At 41.6% G+C, this 10,339-nt stretch overlaps 1 pseudogene across 1 annotated transcript; it reads left to right on the forward strand.

The window, feature by feature from the left end:
• Positions 1 to 3,614: 3,614 nt before the first annotated feature.
• LOC108302774 lies at positions 3,615 to 3,983 on the forward strand (annotated as a pseudogene). The gene has a single exon (XR_001824510.2). The product of XR_001824510.2 is annotated as a 40S ribosomal protein S28-like (transcript).
• The last annotated feature ends 6,356 nt before the right edge of the window (positions 3,984 to 10,339 follow it).

Consider the following 10,339-nt stretch of genomic DNA (forward strand, 5'->3'; position numbering starts at 1 on the left):
TAAAATGATTTTCCTCCAAATTCTGAAGGCATTGCTTTCCTGTCTTGTAGCTCCTGCTGTTATCACTGAGATGTCACATCTCCAGTGTTTTGAGTGGCCACATTGTCTCCTCCCCTCATGGAAATGTGTAAGATCTTCTGTCTCCAGTGTTTTGAAATGTGACACAAATACCCCTTGATGAATGTTCACTTTCATTCATTTTGCTGGGTACTTGGTGGGCCTTCGGAATCCAAAATTTATATTTCCATCTCTCTTTTTCTCTGTCTTCCATAATATTTCCACAAGCAGACCTTCCAGTTTTTTTTTTATTGAGTTTTTAATTTCTGCTAGCATTTATTTATGTTTGCTGTCTTAAATTTCAAGAGCTTTTTATTTCCTGAGTGTTCTTTTTTTTCTTTCCTTTTTTTTTTTTTTTTTTTTTTTTTTTTTTTTTTTTTTTTTTTTTTTTCTTGCTTCAGTCTCGATATATTCTCTACTATCTCTCAGGATACTAAAGATAATTTTTTGAACTTTTTTCCCACCTTGCAGTCTGTCTCTTTCAAGTTATATTGTATTTATTTCCCTGGTTGCACACTGATTCGTGTCTTGTGATACAAGCTTTCCTTGGGCATCTGGTACTTCTTGGCTATGTGCTTGCATTTAAGAATGAGGACTACAAGTCTGATTGGAAACTTTGGACATGTAGAGGGTTGTACCCTCAGTGGGTTCACTCCTTCCTTTCAGGGTGTTCTGGCGGAGTCATTTCATTAGGAAAGACACTTCCTTGGGGGAAAAAACCTTTTAGTGTTCTGCTAGCATTGAAAAGGGCAGGTATGTGACTGAACAAAAGGTTGCAAAATGTTTGTAGGACTTTAGTTGCTTCTTAATCGGTGCTTAACCGATTAATATATAAACTTATATTAGCATCTCATGTTAACCACACTACCAGGAGTGCTTGGAATCTTCAATTCTTATACTTTTGGGGAACTCTTCAATCTATGCTGGGTTATTTTCTCAAGTTTTCCCATTATTGGTTTAAGAATTAGCCTTTTCTAGATCAGTAAACCATTTATCCATTATTCTTCTGGCTTCCAAAATTTTGTTGCCGTTGCCCTGTCTACAGTAGTCCCTCTCCTTTAAGAGAATTATGCTTATTTATAATTCCAGACTCTTACTTTCCAACTCTAACTGACAGACGAATGAACCCCTAAAGATGTGCATGCCCCAATCCCTAGAACCTGTGAATGTGCAAGTTATATGGCAAGGGGAACTATGGTTGCAGATTGAATCAAATTTGCTAATCAGCTCCCCTTAAAATAAGGAGATTATCCTGGGTTGTCCAAGGAGCCCCAATGTAATTGCAAGCGTCCCAAAAGGTGGAAGAGAGAGGTAGAAGAGGGGGCCAGTGTGGTGCAATCTGAGAAGGAGTCAACCTGCTATCACTGGCTTTGAAGATGGAGGAAGGGAGTCCATGAAGGATGGGAGCAGCCTCTAGAAGCTGGAAAATGCAAGAAAAGGGATTCTACTCAGAGCATCCAGGAACAAATGCAGCCCAGCTGACACCTTTAGGTTGATCCACTAAGACCCATGTTGAACTTCTAATCCACAGAGCTGTAAGAATAAATTTGGGTTGTTAGTGTTTAGCACCACTGTTTATGGTAATTTGTTACAGCAGCAATAGCAAGCTAATACACAAACCATGAAAAATTAATTTACCCTCCATCGGTAAATAGCTAGAAACGAAACACAATATATGAACAACTGTTTTTAGATGTTGGCAATGGCAGCATAGGGCTGTGATCCTCAAAACATGGTATGCAAACAAAGTGAGCCCTGTGAGTGTCCCCACTTTTTATCTGGAGACAATTAATAGACTTCAGTGCACAGAAGGAAACTCAACAGAGCCCAGTAGTTTCACAAAGGTAAAGAGTCAGAGATCTGAGTTTAGGAAAGCCAAGGAGACTGGAATTTCTGGGACAGAGTGCTAGAGAGTTGAGGAGCTACACAGAGAAAGAGTCTAGGACTCAGCATGGGGATGCCCTTTAGTCTTTTTAAGAATATCAGTCTGAACTTAAATAGAATTAAATCCCATCACACCCTGCAAAATCAACTTTTGGAGAAAAATAATTTCTGGGAATCTGTAACTGAATAATTTCTAGATCTCATACAGAATCACACAGGCAAATCATCATTAAGTTCCCATAAGGAGGGAGACCTAAGAAGACACAAGACCCTGAAAATAGAATCTTTTGGTAGTGGGAATAAACTAGCCCTGGAATAAAAAAATTCCCTAGACCTACTCAAAAACAAAAACTTAAAAATAAGACTCAAAATGATCAAACATTTTCTTACCTACAGGATAGAACTAAGTCCAAAACCTTGAAAAGAATATTATACACAATAACATAAAACTCATAGGCACAGCATTCAATAACAATAATTAGACATGTGAAGAAGCAGGAATGTGAAATCCAAGACCTGGGGAGAAAAATCAGTCAATAGAAATATATTCAGAAATAAAAGAGAGGGTGGAAATAACAAGACTAAACTTTGTTATTTATATGTTATACATACATAAAAGAAGGTTTAAAAAATGAGCATTTTGAATACAGAAATTGAGGATGTTAAAAAGTAAAAGCCAGATTGAATTTTTAGAGTTGAAAACTAGAGCATCTGAAATGAAAAATTCACTGACAAAATTAATGGAAGACTAGATACTGTAGAAGAAATGATTAGTGGACTTGAAATAATAACAATAGAAAAATCACCCAATGAAACATGCAGAAGAAAAAAAAATGAAAGCAATGAACAATGCATCAGTGACACAGGAAAATTAGTACAACATACAAGTAATTCAAGTCTCATTCAGAGAGGAGTAGGAAGGAACGGGAAAAAATGCCAAAAAATTTTTCAAACTGATGAGTTATAAAACCAGAAATCCAAGAAGAGCAGGAAAACTCAAGCAAGATAAACACAAAGAAAACCACACAGAAACACACCTAATCAAATGACTGAAAACCTGAGATAAAAAGAAAATGCTAAAACCAACAAGAGAAAAAAAGACATATTATGTGCTAAGCAATAAAGGTAAGAATGATTACAGACATTTTTGTCAAAAATTATGCAAATCAGACGACAATGAGAAAACACCTTTAGAGTGATTAAAGAAAATATTGTCAAATAGAATTCTCTTCTCAGAAAAAAACTTGTAAAAGTGCAGGTGAAATAAAAACTTTTTCAGATGATAAAATCTGCACTATTTCTTTGCCAACAGACCCACTTAAAGAAATGTAAAAGGGCCTGTTCAAATGTAAAAGAAAGTTCTTCAAGCTGAAAAAAAATTATGTCAATGAAAATTTGGATCAACACAAAAGAGAGGATGAAGGATGCCTTAAAAAAGCGGCCTAAGAAAACATAGGAGGGCGGTAGATATGTTCATTACTTTAATTATGATGATGAATATAATCATTACTACGATTATGATGGTTTCATGGGTGAATACGTATCAAAATTGATTGTGCCTCAATAAAGAATAGAAAACAAAAAGGCACACCATAGACTTGAAGAAAATGTTAGCATATTTTCAACAGAGATATCTGAAAAAAGTATGAAAAGTATAGATAAGAATAAGGCTCTCCGCCAGACCGCTGCCGAGCCGCCATCATGGATACGAGCCGTGTGCAGCCTATCAAGTTGGCCAGGGTCACCAAAGTCCTCGGCAGGACCGGTTCTCAGGGACAGTGCACGCAGGTGCGCGTGGAATTTATAGACGACACGAGCCGCTCCATCATCCGCAACGTAAAAGGTGCACGAGGGCGACGTGCTGACCCTGCTGGAGTCCGAGCGAGAGGCCCGGAGGTTGCGCTGAGTTTGGCTGCTCGCTGGGCTTTGGATGTTGGATTCGACCACTTGAGATGGAAATGGTGTGTCACGATCTGGTCCTTTATTTTATGCTGCCACACGTAAATTGAGATGGACCTTTAAATAAAGCCTTTGTGATACAAGTTAAAAAAAAAAAAAAAAGAAAAAGATGAAGAAGATGGCCAGGCCCAGTGGCTCAAGCCTGTAATCCCGGCACTTTGGGAGGCTGAGGTGGGTAGATCACTTGTGGTCAGGAGTTCGAGGCCAGACTGGCCAACATGGTGAAATCCCATCTCTGCTAAAAATACAAAATTAGCCAGGTGTGGTGGCACATGCCTGTAGTCTCAGTCACTCAGGAAGCTAAGGCAGGAGAATCACTTGAGCTCGGGAGGTGGAGGTTGCAGTGAGCCAAGATTGTGCCACTGCACTCCAGCCTGGGCAACACGGTGAGATTCTCTCTCAAAACAGAACAAAGAATAAGAAGAAGACAAAACAACCAATTTAACAATTTCACAAAAGAGGATGTACAGGTGGCAAATAAGCACATGAAAAATGTTCAACATCATCAATCATCAGAGAAATGATAATTAAAACCACAATAAGATTATCACTACGCAACCACTAAAATGGCTGAAATTAAACAGACTAGACCTACCAAGTGTCAGTGATGATGTGAAGCAATTGGAACTGCTGCTGAAAACTGTTTGGGAAAGAATTGTGCTGTTTCTTTAAAAATTATACATACACTTACCATATGATCCAGCAATTCCACTTAAGAGAATGAAAACTTATATTCATATAAATACTTGCACATAAACACTTATAGTAGTCTTATTCATAAGAGCCAAAAATTGGAAACAATGTAAATGTCCAGCAATGGGTAAATAGATTAAACAGATTGTGATCTATCCCTAGTATGACACACTATTCAACATTAAAAAAGAAGAAACTGTGAATATATGCAACAACTTAAGTGAATCTCGAAACATTATACTGAGCAGAGATTAGAGCCAAAAGACTTTATACTGTACACTTCCTTTTATATGAAATTATTGAAGAAAGAAAAACTATAGTGACAGAACACAGATTAGTGGCTTCCTAGGAACAGAGATGTAAATGGATTGCCTGTCAAGAGACGTCAGGGAATTTTCTTGGTAATGGAATGAAAACTCATCAAACTTTGTCTATAAAATGGGTGCATTTGATTGAATTTAAATTATACTTTATGGAGGTAAACTTTTTTCTTTAATCTCTCTATTGTCTCTTTAGTCAGATTTACGGAGGGAATGAAATTATATGTGTGTTTTCAATCTATCATCTTGGCTAACAAGATTTTTGTAATTTTGAAGCATCCCTATAGGGCTTGGTTGCATGTCAGGTACTTGAGAACTTACATAACAGCTAATATTTTTATACTACTTCATAATTTACAAGGAATTTCACACATGTCTCATTTTATCTTAAAAATACCTCGAGAGATTTGGCAATGATTTATTGGCTATGACACCAAAACCAAAGGAAACAAAAGTAAAAATAGATAAATTGAAACTACATCAAAATTAAAAACTTCTGTACATCAAAGAACACAATCAACAGAGTAAAAAGACAATCATGGAATAGGAGAAAATATTTGCAAATTATTTATCTGATAAGGGGTTAATATCCAGACTATACAAAATACTCCCACAAATACAACAATAACAGAAAAATAATCTAACTAAAAAACTAGCAAAGGACTTGAAATGACATTCCTCCAGATAGGTTACACAAATGGTTAATAAGCACACAAAAAGATGATCAACATCACTAATAATTAGGAAAATGGAAATCAAAGCCACAGTGAGATATTATACCCATTAGAATAGCTACTATTTAAAAAAAAAATTAGTGTTGGTAAGGATGCAGAGAAATTGGAACCCTTGTGTGTACTGTTGGTGGGAATGTAAATGGCACATCTTCTGTGGAAAACACTGTGGCAGTTCCTTTAAAAATTAAAAACAGAATTGCCACATGATCCAGACATTCCACTTCTGGGTATGTATGCAAAATAATTGAAAGCAGGGACTCAAAGAGATATTTGCACATTCATGCTCATAGCAGCATTTTTCACAATAACCCAAATGTACAAGGACAAATGAGCGGATAAACAAAAGGTGGATCATCCATACAATCGCATATTATCTAACTTTCAAAAGGAAAGAAGTTCTCTCACAGCCCCTACATGGATGAACCCTCACTTAGCGCTAAGTGAAACAAGCCGGTCACAACAGGGCCAATACTGTATGATTCCACTTAGGTGAGGTTCCTAGAGGAGTCAGATTTCTAGAGACGGAAAGTGGTTGCCAGGGGCTGGGGCAGAAGAGAGATGGGGAGATGTTGCTGAATGGGTACAGGGTATCGGCTTGGGAAGATAAAAAGAATTCTGCGGATGGATGGTGGTGATGGTCGCATGACTTTGAGAATGTCCTTAACACTACTGAATTGTGCACTTCAAAATGGTTAGGATGGTAAATTCTATTATGTGTGTTTTATTACAATTTAAAAAATACCACAAGAGGCAGATATGTATCTCCATTGTACAAATGAAAAAACTGTATGGTTCAGAGAGGTTAAACAACTTGCTGAACATCCTGTACCAAACTGGTAACAGGGCCTGACTGTGAGCCGAGATCTTCTCACCATGGTCTCTGTGTCATTTCCACTTCCTATCAGGTTGGCTTTAAAAAAAAAGGCCAACTTGATTGATTGATTGCAGTATGGCTGAGCTCTGACATACATTTCCCAGGCATGTTAATCGCTGGCTTTCCCTTTCACTCTCTTCCTTCCACACTCTTCAAAATAGCCCTGAGTGAGCTCTCGGCACCCACTTCAAGAACACTCATGCGGTGATTCACTCTTCATCAACTGCAAAGTGTCCTTCCAGGGGTCACAGAGAACACTCAGAGCGTCTGGATTAGCGGCCCCCAAACCAGGAGGCCGAATCTAACGGTAGGTCTGGCCAGGCAGCGGAGACGAGGAGGCTTACGCCAGGGCAGCTGCCTGTTTTCTCTGTTCCCTGGGTGCTGCGTCTCGGTGGTTCACTCTCCCACGGATGTGCTGCAGGTGCCTTGTAAGAGCCCTAAGGACTCGCTTCCTTCCCAGAGGGACTGTTCAGGTCCCGATTCAGAGCACCTTACCCTGTACCCCTGTGTCTAAATCCCACACTGACCTCCCACCTGCTTCCCAGCATCACCCTGGATCTTCCCAATTCTGCTCTGCAGCGTCCACACTGTGCAAGCGGAGGCTAATCCCAGGCTCCCGGGCCTCTCACCCACACCCAAATGCTAACCAGGTCTGGCACGCGCCACGTCTTTCTTGTCCAGAGGGAAGAAGCCATCTCCTGGCTCCCGGCTGTCATTCCGGGAACAGCACCAGCTTTCCCCGTCCTCCTCTCCTGGGTCTTCCTGCCAGCATTTCCCACCTCTAGGATCTGGGAAAATGACAAGATGCTTCTGCTCATAAAATGCTGATGCGCTTTCTCCAGAATCCAGACTCCTTTCTGTGTCTTCAGTGACATCCAGCAGATGCCACTCCCTGCTCTGTGTCAGCCCAGGACACATACACACACCAGACACACATACACACATGCACAGCCCCCACATTACATCTGTACCGCACATACCACACATATAACCCACACACACAACCCACACACACACAAACATACAAACCCCACACATACATACATACACACACACCTCACACACATACAGCCACACACCACCCACATGTAACTCACACGTGCTAACTCCTTCCACACTGCACTCACATGCTGCACACATATGCATACACACCTCGCAACCCCACACATATGCATACATGCACACACCCCACCATATACATACACAGAGCCCACAAACATACACACACACCCCATCCACATACATACATCCCACACACGTGCATGCACATACACCCCACCCACACATACACACCTCAAACACATATATCCACATACCATCCACACATAAATGCATACACACCACACAGACTCATACATGCTAACTTACCCCACACTGTGTACATATACCACACACACATGCACACACACACCTCACGACCCCTTGACTATGCATACATTACATACACCCCACATAGCCCACATACATACACAAACACTCCAGTCACACACATACATCCCACACATGTACATACACATACACTCCACCCACATACACACATGCACCTCACACACATACACACATGCATATACTCCACATGCATACATGCATGTACTCCATGTATATATGCATACACACATGGACCCTCCCACACTACCTATATACAGGCATGCACATGTCCCACACAGATACACACATACACACAACCCACATACATACACACCTCACACACATACATGCACATACTCTGTGCACATATTATATATACACACATACCCCATGCATGCATCTCACACATTACATATGTACATGCAAGCACACACCCCACACATCTACATACACCTACACACCCATACATACACATATGTATACACATAGCATACATGCATGCATACATGTACACACCATGCCACACAGACATGCGCACATGCATACACACACACACACACACACACACACACCTCCTCTCACTTCATCACTTGCCTGCTAGTTCCAGGAACTTGACATGGCCTGGAAGCGCTGACCAGCACTTGTATATTTCTCTCCCCTTCTATCTGTCCCTTTGAGACTTTCTAGCATGAGGGCTCTGGCCTAACCACTAGCTTATATTTCCAAGACATGCCCGTCTCCACAGGAGAAAGAACACATGGGACATTTTTATTACCACAGCACCTGTTTGGTAGGGACGTTACACAACTTACAGCCAACACCCAGGGCGGGGCTCCTTACACAGTCCTCAGAGGCCATTGCTGAGACAGCGCTGCTTTTTCCAGGCGCATCCTCCACTCAGAATGTGAGGCCTGAATGATCAGGCAAAGCTCCTTGGAGCAAACCTGTTCCCTACCCAGAGACCAGGGGCCTGCCAACCTACTGTGTCCTCAGACGGGAAATTGTTATTTCTGTCCCAACGAATAAATAACAAACTCAACCTTCCCCTGAGCAATCAGAATTGACTAACTTTGGAATTATAGAGGGTCTAGGATGGCAAGCCCTGAAATCACCCAGACCTCCCCTCCAGGGCCAGCAGCAAGGACTAGGAGCTTCAGGGGACTGCTGCTGTCTCCGGAGAAAGGCTCTCAGTCCCATGTCCAGCAGGGGACAGCTGTCCTGGTCCCACAAATCCTCCAGGTGACAACACTGCAAACTCCCCAAACTGCCTGCAGCGCCCCTCTGAGACTTCAAGCCTTGCCCGAGTGCCCTGGGCCTGCAGTCTCCCCCACCTGCACTCAGGCAGCACCCACACCTCCTAAGCTGTGTATTCGTCACATTCCTCGTAGGCACCAACTCCTTCCTGGCAGTTCACACTAAGGAAGAAATCGCCAACCCACTGCATAGGGATCAGCTGGCCACCTCCTCAGTGCTCCCTCACTCCACGCTGCTTGCTTGGAAGCCTCTTGGAAGGCTGCAATCACAAATTCCTCCTCACTTCCCACCTCTGTTTTCCTAACTCCCCACCAAGGGCACAAGAATGTGTGCCCAATCAGACCTAGCTGGCGCTGGCTATTCCAGAACTCCCCGAGCTGAATGCTACCAGTGCCCAGCACACTACCAGTCTCCCAGGGGCTGCAGAACCTGACTCGGGAGAGTCACCGGCTCCAAGCACAGCAATCTTTCCCAATGCTGTAGTTTTTCATAGTTTTTCTTCCTTTTCTTCTCAACAAGCAACATTAAGATCATTTAAAACACACACTTTTAATATTCCAGTGCCTTGCTACAACACACAGAGCCACAGTTCCAAAATAACTCAGCATCTGTAATCCATAATTTATCAGCCAAATTTGTTGTGTTCAATTATTCATATCCTGCAACAGTGTGTCCCCAAAGAAGCAAACAAATTCAAAAGAAATCTAAAAAAAATGTAGAAGATGAAAAAATAAAACAAGTATTGCAAGGAAGGCATCAGCATGGGGTGGGGAGGGGCTGCAGGCAATGCAGGTGCGATGGGGAGGAAATTCAAAGAAGACTTCTCTCCAGGACCTGACAGCACTGCTGTTTGTTGCCGTATTCTCTTCATCAGGAGAGGAGTAGTGGCGGTCATACACCATTTTTTATTCCTAGCACAGATATCACAATGTTTCTTCTAACCATTTGGGAGGAACAGAATTCAGTCCACATTTCTACAAACATAAATTTATTTGTTTCTTTTTTTGTTTTAGAGATGGGGGTCTTACTATGTTGCCCATGCTGGTCTTGAACTCCCAGCCTCAAGTGATCCTCCTGCTTTGGCCTCCCAAAGAGCTGGGATTATAGGTGTGAGTCACGATACCCAGACTCTACAAATATTTATTAATCATCTATGACATATTAAGCACTGTGCTTGGCCCCAAAAAAGAGGTGAA

This window comes from Cebus imitator, unplaced genomic scaffold (assembly GCF_001604975.1).
Source record: "Cebus imitator isolate Cc_AM_T3 unplaced genomic scaffold, Cebus_imitator-1.0 Scaffold42, whole genome shotgun sequence".
Lineage (NCBI taxonomy): Eukaryota > Metazoa > Chordata > Mammalia > Primates > Cebidae > Cebus > Cebus imitator.